The sequence below is a fragment of the Amblyomma mixtum genome, chromosome 2 (genome assembly GCF_055824585.1).
Source record: "Amblyomma mixtum isolate Tamu chromosome 2, ASM5582458v1, whole genome shotgun sequence".
In the NCBI taxonomy this organism is placed as follows: domain Eukaryota; kingdom Metazoa; phylum Arthropoda; class Arachnida; order Ixodida; family Ixodidae; genus Amblyomma; species Amblyomma mixtum.
In genome coordinates, this window is record NC_143013.1 from 224,814,944 (window position 1) to 224,823,818 (window position 8,875).

Genomic DNA, 8,875 nt, shown 5'->3' on the forward strand with positions numbered 1-8,875 from the left:
AGCCACTCAAGGCAGTGCTGCTTGATGGGAAGGGTTGTCCTCACGCAGCGCAAAAAAGCTTCGATGTCGCTTTGCAGCTTTATCTTGCCAGTCTCCTGCAGAGGTGCTCTGGAAAGCGTGTCGGCCGCGATCAGTTCTTTCCCAGGTACACATACCACTTCACGCTGGTACCTCATCATTCGCATTTTAAGTCTTCGTAGGCGCGGTGTAAGGTCATAAACACTTTCTAACACAAAAATAGGAACCAACAGCCTGTTTCGACTGTAAATCGAGTCCCGACCAGGCAGTCACTGAATTTTCCGCAATCACAAACCAAGGCAAGACCCTATTTATCTATTTGCGCATATCGTTTCTCTGTGTCAGATAGAAGCTGGGAGGCATAAGCGATTTCCGAAAACTTGCCACCACTCTGTTTCCGTGGAATCATTGACCAAGTTCAAAGGGAGAAGCATCTGCACTAACCACCTTCTCCTTAGGAGGATCGTAGACCCCTCGCACTGCGCGAGATGAAAGTAGCTGCCTCCATCAGTGAAACGCTTGCTGTTGAGGAATGTCCCAAACGAATTGCTGCCTTTTCAACAGGAAAGAAGTAAGCGGCCAAAGCAGGTCCTCAAAGTTGGGCACGAAGCGGGAAAAATATGTAGCCATTCCGAGCAGCCTTTGCAACTCGATTGTTTTAGTGGGAATGGCTATTTTTAATACGGTTTTACCCTGTTTCCGTCGAGTTTCATTCCGTGCTGCCAAGCTTGTGACCTAGGAATCTGAGCTGGTCGAGGTGAAACAGTCACCTATCCTCGTTTAGCGCGACACCTACCTCAGTTTGTCGTTGAAGAACGGTGTGAAGTGTCTCGTTGTGCGCTGGTTCGTCTGCACCCCAGATAAAGATGTCGTCCATATGACACAGAACTCTGTTGGCACCTCTTAGACTTTTTGACATCTGCTTCTTGAAGTGCTCGGTAGCGGATGCGAAGCCAAATGAAAGCCTGTTGAAGGAGAACATCCCGAATGGCGTGATGAGGGTAGTAACTTTCTTGGTGCCTTCACTCTGTGGTATCTGCCAGAACCCTGAACTGGCATCGAGTTGTGAAAACACCTTGGCCCCGTGTAGCAGCCCGAGTGTGTGGTCGACGAAGGAATCGGCTGCAACTCTCTCCAGACGTAACGGTTGAGTTCAGTGAAGTGCACGCAGATTCTAGCACCGTCGTTTGGTTTTGGAGCACCATTATAGGTTCATCAACAGGTGAAATGACGCCAATATTTTCCGTTCGCTGCAGTGCGAGCCTTGTTTTCTTGTAGAGCGGAAGTGGTATGCGGCGAGAGGAGCTCCGAGCAAATAGTTTCGCACGCCTAGGCAAATGTGGTGTTCTCTTAGCAGCTTGCCGAGGCCTTGAAACAACGAAGCAAATTCGTCTCTTGGGCTCATCTTCCTTGCTACGGCGCTGACGAAGGTTACCACCTCGAAGTCTTTGTAGTGGGCTTTCCGAGTAAGGGAGTGTGGAGATCTTCCCGCACGTGGAGGTATTGGAGCGTTTCACGTCCACGGTAGGCGAGTTGAAGACGCGCTAAGCCTTTGCCAGCGGGACGTCTCCGATCAGGACCGTAGAGCTGCCGAGGAACACACGACAACGCAGGCTGATGTCGGAGCATGCTGAAAGTCGTAGGTGGGAGGGCAGATACGTCGGCGTCTGTGTTGATCTTGAATTTGACAGGTTGGCTTTGCACGAGGATGGTTGTCTCCCATGTCGGCGAATCGAAGGACGAGACGGCTCCGTGAAATGCACCTTCGCTGTCGGGTCCTGATGCTTCATTTATGTCAGCCCGGCGTGATATTGCCACGTATCATTGTAGTGTCCGTTCGTTCGCGCAAGGTCGCAGGAAAGGGGTGTTATCATTTTGTGTTCGTGACGCGAGAAGCGACCGGACTAATCTCGATTGATCACAGCCATGCCGAGCTGCATCTACGTGTTTCCAGATTACTCTAGATGATCTCGACCTGTTATCTCGAAGTTTCCTGGCCGGCTTTAAATTGAACGATGCCACGAGCAGCGGGCATTCATAGTTCGACGACTGACGAGCACGTTTGTTGCTTTCGCCGCCACCGAGTGATTCAGTTCTTTTGCAGGCGCAAGTCAGCGCAAATAAAGAGCTTCGTTTACAAGACTGGTTGGTGTCTTCCTGACCGCTAGACTGCCGTCACTACAATGTGACATCTGGTGGGGGTGCTGGGTAGCCTTTTATGTACCGGACACCCCCCGCAAGTCGTGCCGCAGGCCCTCTGAGTCATTCACCGGAGGACCTGACTCCAGTACACCGCGCAAGCCGACGTCTGCAGGCGACGCACCTGAGTTCGGGACTCTGCCGGACCCTACCCGGAAGCGAAAGCAAGTACCAACGTCCACCATGAGCTTGCCCCAGACGACCACTCCAGTCATTCTGCAGAAGCCCAGGGTGCCCCCAACCTTCGACGCTTCGCCTGGCGCCGACCCCGACGAATGGCTGGAGCAGTTCGACCGTGTGGCTGTCTTCAACAACTGGGACGATGACATGAAATTTAGGTATGTCTTCTTCGCCCTGGAGGGACCAGCAAGAGTCTGGTTCGAGAATGAGGAAGCTAGCCTTGCTAACTGGGAAACCTTCAAGGAACAGCTTCCCAATCAAGCTTTCGATCAAGCTTTCCACGGACAAAGCCATACCTGTTGCGACGAGCGCCACTCATCACGTTGTCTTAAACGTCCTCGACGAAGCATTGAGCGTGCCGCCTCTATCAAGTGTCCTCCCCTGTATAGGTACTGGAGACATCGAAAACGCCGAAGGCGTCATCGAGGCGAACACCCAGTTACTCCTGGATCGAGGATTGGGCGTCGCCAGGGGAGACGCCGAAATCCGAAATGGCCAAGCCCAGGTGCTGCTAACCAACTTCACCGAAGAACACCGGCATCTAAACAAAGGTACGACAATTGCCTTTCTCGACGAGCTGCCAGACATTAGAGACATATTTGCCCTCCCGGGCCAACCCGCAGAACCATTTGACCAAGGCCATCAACCCACGTTCGACATCAACCCGGCATTACCCCGGAGCAGACAAGACCAAATACGCAGTCTTCTTCAAAGGTACAGCGATTGCTTCTCATCAGCATCGAATGTGCGACGAACCCAGATTGCCAAGCACCGCATTGTCACAGACGAACACGCCCGACCACTGCGGCAGAGCCCCTACCGCGTATTGCCGATAGAACGCCAAGCTATCCGCAAGCAAGTAGATGAAATGCTACGTGACGACGTCATCCAGCCATCAAGGAGCTCCTGGGCAGCACCAGTTGTCCTAGTGAAAAAGAAAGACGGCATCCTTCGCTTCTGCGTCGATTACCGCCGCCTGAACAGCATTACGAAGAAGGATGTCTACCCCCTCCCCCGCATCGACGACGCATTGGATCGGCTATGCAACGCTAAGTATTTCTCATCGATGGACCTGAAGAGCGGCTACTGGCAAATAGAAGTCGACGAAAGAGATCGCGAGAAGACTGCGTTAATCAAACCAGACGGACTCTTCGAGTTCAAGGTGATGCCATTCGGGCTCTGCTCTGTCCCAGCGACGTTCCAGCGAGTAATGGATACGGTGCTCGCAGGCTTGAAGTGGCAGATTTGCCTAGTTTACTTAGATGACGTTGTTGTCTTCTCCTCAAGCTTTGAAGACCACCTCAGAAGGCTTCGGATAGTGCTGGAAACGATCAAGTCTTCAGGCCTGACACTGAAACCAGAGAAGTGCCATTTCGCCTACGAGGAGCTGCTGTTCCTTGGTCACGTCGTAAGCAAGGATGGAGTTCGCCCACACCCCCAGAAGACGGCTGCGATCGGAGAGTTTCCACAGCCTAATGACAAGAAAGCTATACGCAGATTCCTTGGATTGTGCGCTTATTACCGGAGATTCGTCAAGAACTTTTCGCGCATCGCTGAACCCTTGACCCAACTTACCAAGGCTGACGTGCCTTTTAAATGGGAAAGGCCGCAAGACGAACCTTTCAACAAGCTGAAGCGCCGCTTACAGTCCCCTCCTGTGCTCGGGCACTTCGATGAAAACGCCGAAACCGAAGTTCATACCGATGCAAGCAGTGTGGGTTTAGGAGCGGTCCTCTTTCAGAAAAATGGCAGACAGGGGAAAGTTATCGCGTACGCTAGCCGTTCACTGTCGAGAGCCGAAGCCAACTATTCGACGACAGAGAAAGAATGTCTCGCCATTATTTGGGCCACGTCCAAATTTCGCCCCTACCTATACGGATGACCATTCAGGGCTGTGAGCGATTACCATGCTCTGTGCTGGCTGGCTAATTTGAATGATCCCTCCGGCCGCCTTGCTCGTTGGAGCCTGCGTCTTCAAGAATTCGACATAACTGTTGTCTACAAATCTGGCCGCAAGCATTCCGATGCAGACTGCCTATCGCGACTGCCTATCGCGATTACAAGCTAGGTGATCGTGTTTGGATATGGACGCCAGTTCGCCGTCGTGGATTGAGTGAAAAGTTGCTGCGACGCTACTTTGGCCCGTACAGGGTTCTCCCTCGCATCGGTGACTTCGACTATGAAGTCATCCCCGACGGCACGACAGCATCTCAGCGACGCCGCACACGCCCGGAAGTCGTAGATGTCGTACCCCTGAGGCAATATTATGAACGCTAAAGGACTCAAAGTTTGCATTTTCCGTGTTTATTTTCTTTTGGGAGGGGGGTAATGCCACGTATCATTGTAGTGTCCGTTCGTGCGCGCAAGGTCGAAGGAAAGGGGTGTTATCATTTGTGTTCGTGACGCGAGAAGCGACCGGACTAATCTCGATTGATCACAGCCATGCCGAGCTGCATCTACGTGTTTCCAGATTACTCTAGATGATCTCGACCTGTTATCTCGAAGTTTCCTTGCCGGCTTTAAATTGAACGATGCCGCGAGAAGCGGGGATTTGTAGTTTGACGACTGACGAGCGCGTTTGTTGCTTACGCCGCCACCGAGTGATTCAGTTCTTTTGCGGGCGCAAGTCGGCCCAAATAAAGAGCTTCGTTGGTGTCTGGTTGGTCTGACCGCTAGACTGCCGTCACTACAACGTGACAATATGCAGACAGACGCGTAGTGGCCCTTCTAATGGCAGCGCTTGCATACCTGTGTCCGCGCTGGGCATAGTGAACGCGGGTGCCGTTCATTTCCACACGAACGACGCAATGTCGGAACGCTGTCAGCTAGACGTGGATATGGGGCCTTTATTTTAAGTGCTCTCGGTCGCCGTTGACGTGAGTAGCATTCGCGCTATACCTGACTTGCTGTCTGCCTGATGCAACTTTCTTGACGGTCAGCGTTTAGGGGTGAAGCTCCGCTTCCTGCTGACGTACGCTTTCGAATTGCCTGATAAACTCAAGCGCTATCTGAAGAGTAAGATCAGCGCCAAGTTGCAGTCTCGGTGACAATTTCTAATCCTGAAAGCTGACAACCAGTCTGTCTCGAACCAGTTCCTCTCAGAGGGTGCCATACTCACAATGGTTGGGCAGCGTGTAAAGCGCAGTTACGAAGTCTTCCACGGCATCGCCGCCGTTTTTGACCCTCGTGTTGGAGCTTGCCTGTTCAAAAATGACGTTGTGCCGCGGTGTGAAGTAGTTGTCGAACTGCTTCAAGACAACTTCTAAGTTCTGGCTGTTCCTTCCGGACAGTTTGAAGGTTCCGAAGATGTCCTCGGCCTGGTCGCCCAACAAGTAAAGGAGCGTGTCGACCGGAAGCTGTGTAGAAACGCTATAAACGCTTCCTCCATTTCGACCAGCAGGCAGGATTCGTAATGCATAGGGCCTCGGGTGGTTAAATGACGAAGTATGCCATGTTCTGGCTGCGTAGTCCTGGCTGTAGACGCTGCTGTGACGTGTGCCACCGTAGGTGGGTGGCACGAAATGCGTAGAAGTAGGCTCAATTCTGCATAGGACACAGAAATTAAACGCATGTAGTCCGCTTTGAATTCTATCGCATCAGTTTTAGAAAGCGCTTTGCTCAGGTGACCTTGGCAGCGAGTCTACCATCCATCTGGAGCGCGGGTTCTGCTGCGGTGGTGGCTCGTCGTCCGATTCAGCATCGACGGCGCAGTATAGCAGCAAGGCTGCTGCTCAGCAGCTGCGCGCGGTAATGATTCGTCTGACGTTCTGTAAAACCGCAACTAGCTACGGTAGCGCAAGGTGCCTCCAGTATGCGCAGCTGCGCACGCGAAGGAATCACGCACAGAGGAGAGCGCGCGAGCAAGAGCAGAGAACCGGCGGGGAATGCGGCAGAACTGGTTCTTCTGGTGTAACAGAGGAGCAAGTGGCGCACATTTGACTGACACATGCTCGCGGGCGACAGCGACACGTTTCACAGTTGTTCGCGTTGACGCGGTGTGGCGGGATCGCCAGCCCGACGAACCCCTCTTTTGTAGGACGCGTTGGCCGTCTGTTTCCGCAGTGTGACTCATAAGGATTCCCAGTGCGTGGAGCTCGACTCTTCTAAAGTGAAATGCTTTAGAATGTTTCCTGCGCCAGGAAAAACTCCGTGCAAAATTCTAATAATGTTACGTTTCTTTATGAAACGGACGCACGACCGCGAGTTCTAGCTTTAAAGGGTGTTCTGGATTTACTAGCCTTGCCCTTCTGCCCGCACATTTATGGGGAATAGCGAGCAGAAAAGTTTTTTCTTTACAATAAGATATTACAGGAAAAGTTCATTTCGTAAAAATACTTTGCGCAATTTTTTCGCCTTCGTCGTCGTCGCCTCTCTGGCGGCGACTTCATTCTCTTTCACCTGTAAATTCCCATCGTCATCGCTTGGAGCTGTTCGCTTGGAATATGTCTCTGGCAGAGGGCAAGAATAAACGCCTTATGTGAAGCCTTCCCTTACACGTGGTGGAGGTGCTCCTTGGATTGCCCGTATCCTCTTTCCCCACTTCCCCCTTGAGCTGCGTCCCGGTCGTCGCTGGTGTACTCTCACCGTCATGCCTCAAGAGGAGAACGCCGACGGCCCAGGTCCCTCCCATTCGCCCTCGGCTGCCCCCGGAACTTGGACCGTGAGCAGCCATCAACACGACCCTCAGATGTTTGCTGGCCTCCGCGGCGACGACATCGACGACTGGCTTGAAAACTATGACCGCGTGAGTTCTACTACCGCGTGAGCGCCAGCTTCTACCACGCCTGACCTTCGCACGGAAAACTAGCTGGTGCAGTTTTTGGAGGGAAAGGTGCATGCTCTGGACACAGACAAATACCTCCGGAGCGCACGTCCAATATCGTTTCAGTGTTGGTTGAAGGTTTTGATTCACTAGAGACTTGGATTGACACGGGCGCTGCAGTTTCTGTTATTCATACTGACTTATGTTCTCGCTTGCGGAAAGTGAAAACACCCTAAGATGGGCCCCCCTGCGTGAAGCAAACGACGTCTTCTTTCGCCCATCCGCTAAGTGCACTGTCCGGGTTTCTGTCATGCTGTCCGTCACCATGTACAATTTGCCGTGATGTCTCCTTGTGCTCGCCTTATGATTTTCGGCTGAGATTTCTTGTCTTCTGTCAGTGCTTTTATTTCTTGCCGTGACCGGATCGTCATCATGACCGAGAGCGACCCATCATCGGAAGTCCCCGAGGCCTGTCATTGCCTCATTGCCACTGCAGATTCGGTTTTACCCGCTAGGAGTAAAAATCTTGTCGCGTTTACTTCTGATACCATCGTTCAGGGGGATGTGCACATCGCGCCTTCTGATCGACACCTCATTAGGGGACTTGCCTTGCCGCCTAGCCTGGTTCGGTTTGAAAATGGATCTACCGTCGTCGCTCCCTTGAACACTTCACGTTAACCTCTCGTGTTACCCAAAGGCACTTCTTTTTCTTGCACGTTGGACATGCTCACGGTTTCCCTTGTCGTGCACACAGCGCCCTCCTCCCAGGCGCCCCCTTCAGCGGACGTTTCTCTCTCAATCCTCTCTGCCACCATCAATCCAGATCTCCCGGCGTCGCAACGGCAAGAGTTACTGGAGTTGCTTCTCAAGCACAAAGGCTCTTTTGATGTGGGTTCCGCTACCCTGGGTAAGAATTCTGTTGCCGAGCACCGCATCGTTACCGAAGGCACCTCGGTTGTTCGCCGCCGCCCGTACCGAGTTTCTTCATCTGAACGCAATCATCGAAGACAATGTCAGTGATATACTCCGCCAAGATATTATTCCCCTTCCGCCAATCGCCGGTCTTCCGCGGTGGTTTTGGTGAAGAAGGAGGATGGGTCAGTGCGATTTTTTGTTGATTACCGTGTACTTAACAAAATTACTCGTAAAGACGTTTACCCCATGCCCCGGATTGTTGACTCCCTCGACTCTCTCCAGAAAACCGAATAATTTTCCACCCTAGATCTTCGTTCCGGTTACTGGCACATTCCCATGCATGAAGTGGACAAGGAAAAAAAACGCGTTCGCTACTCCCGACAGCCTTTACGAATTTATTGTTAAGCCATTTGTACTGTGTAATGCTCCTGCTACTTTTGAACGCATGATTGATACTGTCCTTCGCGGCCTGAAACGGAAAACATGCTTATGCTATCTGGACGACATTGTTATTTTCTTTTCAACTTTTCGTGAACACTTACGCCGTCTCGATGGCGTGATTGCTTGCCTCGCTTCTGCTGGCCATCAACTTAATACGAAAAAGTTCTATTTCGCCTGGAAAGAAAAAACAATTCTGGCCCACCTCGACAGCCGGGACGTCTTTCGACCCGACCCTGATAAGCTTGCCGCTGTCCTGAACTTTGGCCGTCCCCAGCAAACTGAAGAACTGCGTAGTTTCCTCGGACTGTCCTCTTATTTTCGGCGTTTTATATGAAATTTTGCTACGATTGCCGCGCCATT

General features: G+C 52.1%; 1 pseudogene; it reads right to left on the reverse strand.

Annotated features, from left to right (window-relative positions):
* Positions 1-810: 810 nt before the first annotated feature.
* LOC149362772 (uncharacterized) lies at positions 811-5,850 on the reverse strand (annotated as a pseudogene).
* Positions 5,851-8,875: the final 3,025 nt, after the last annotated feature.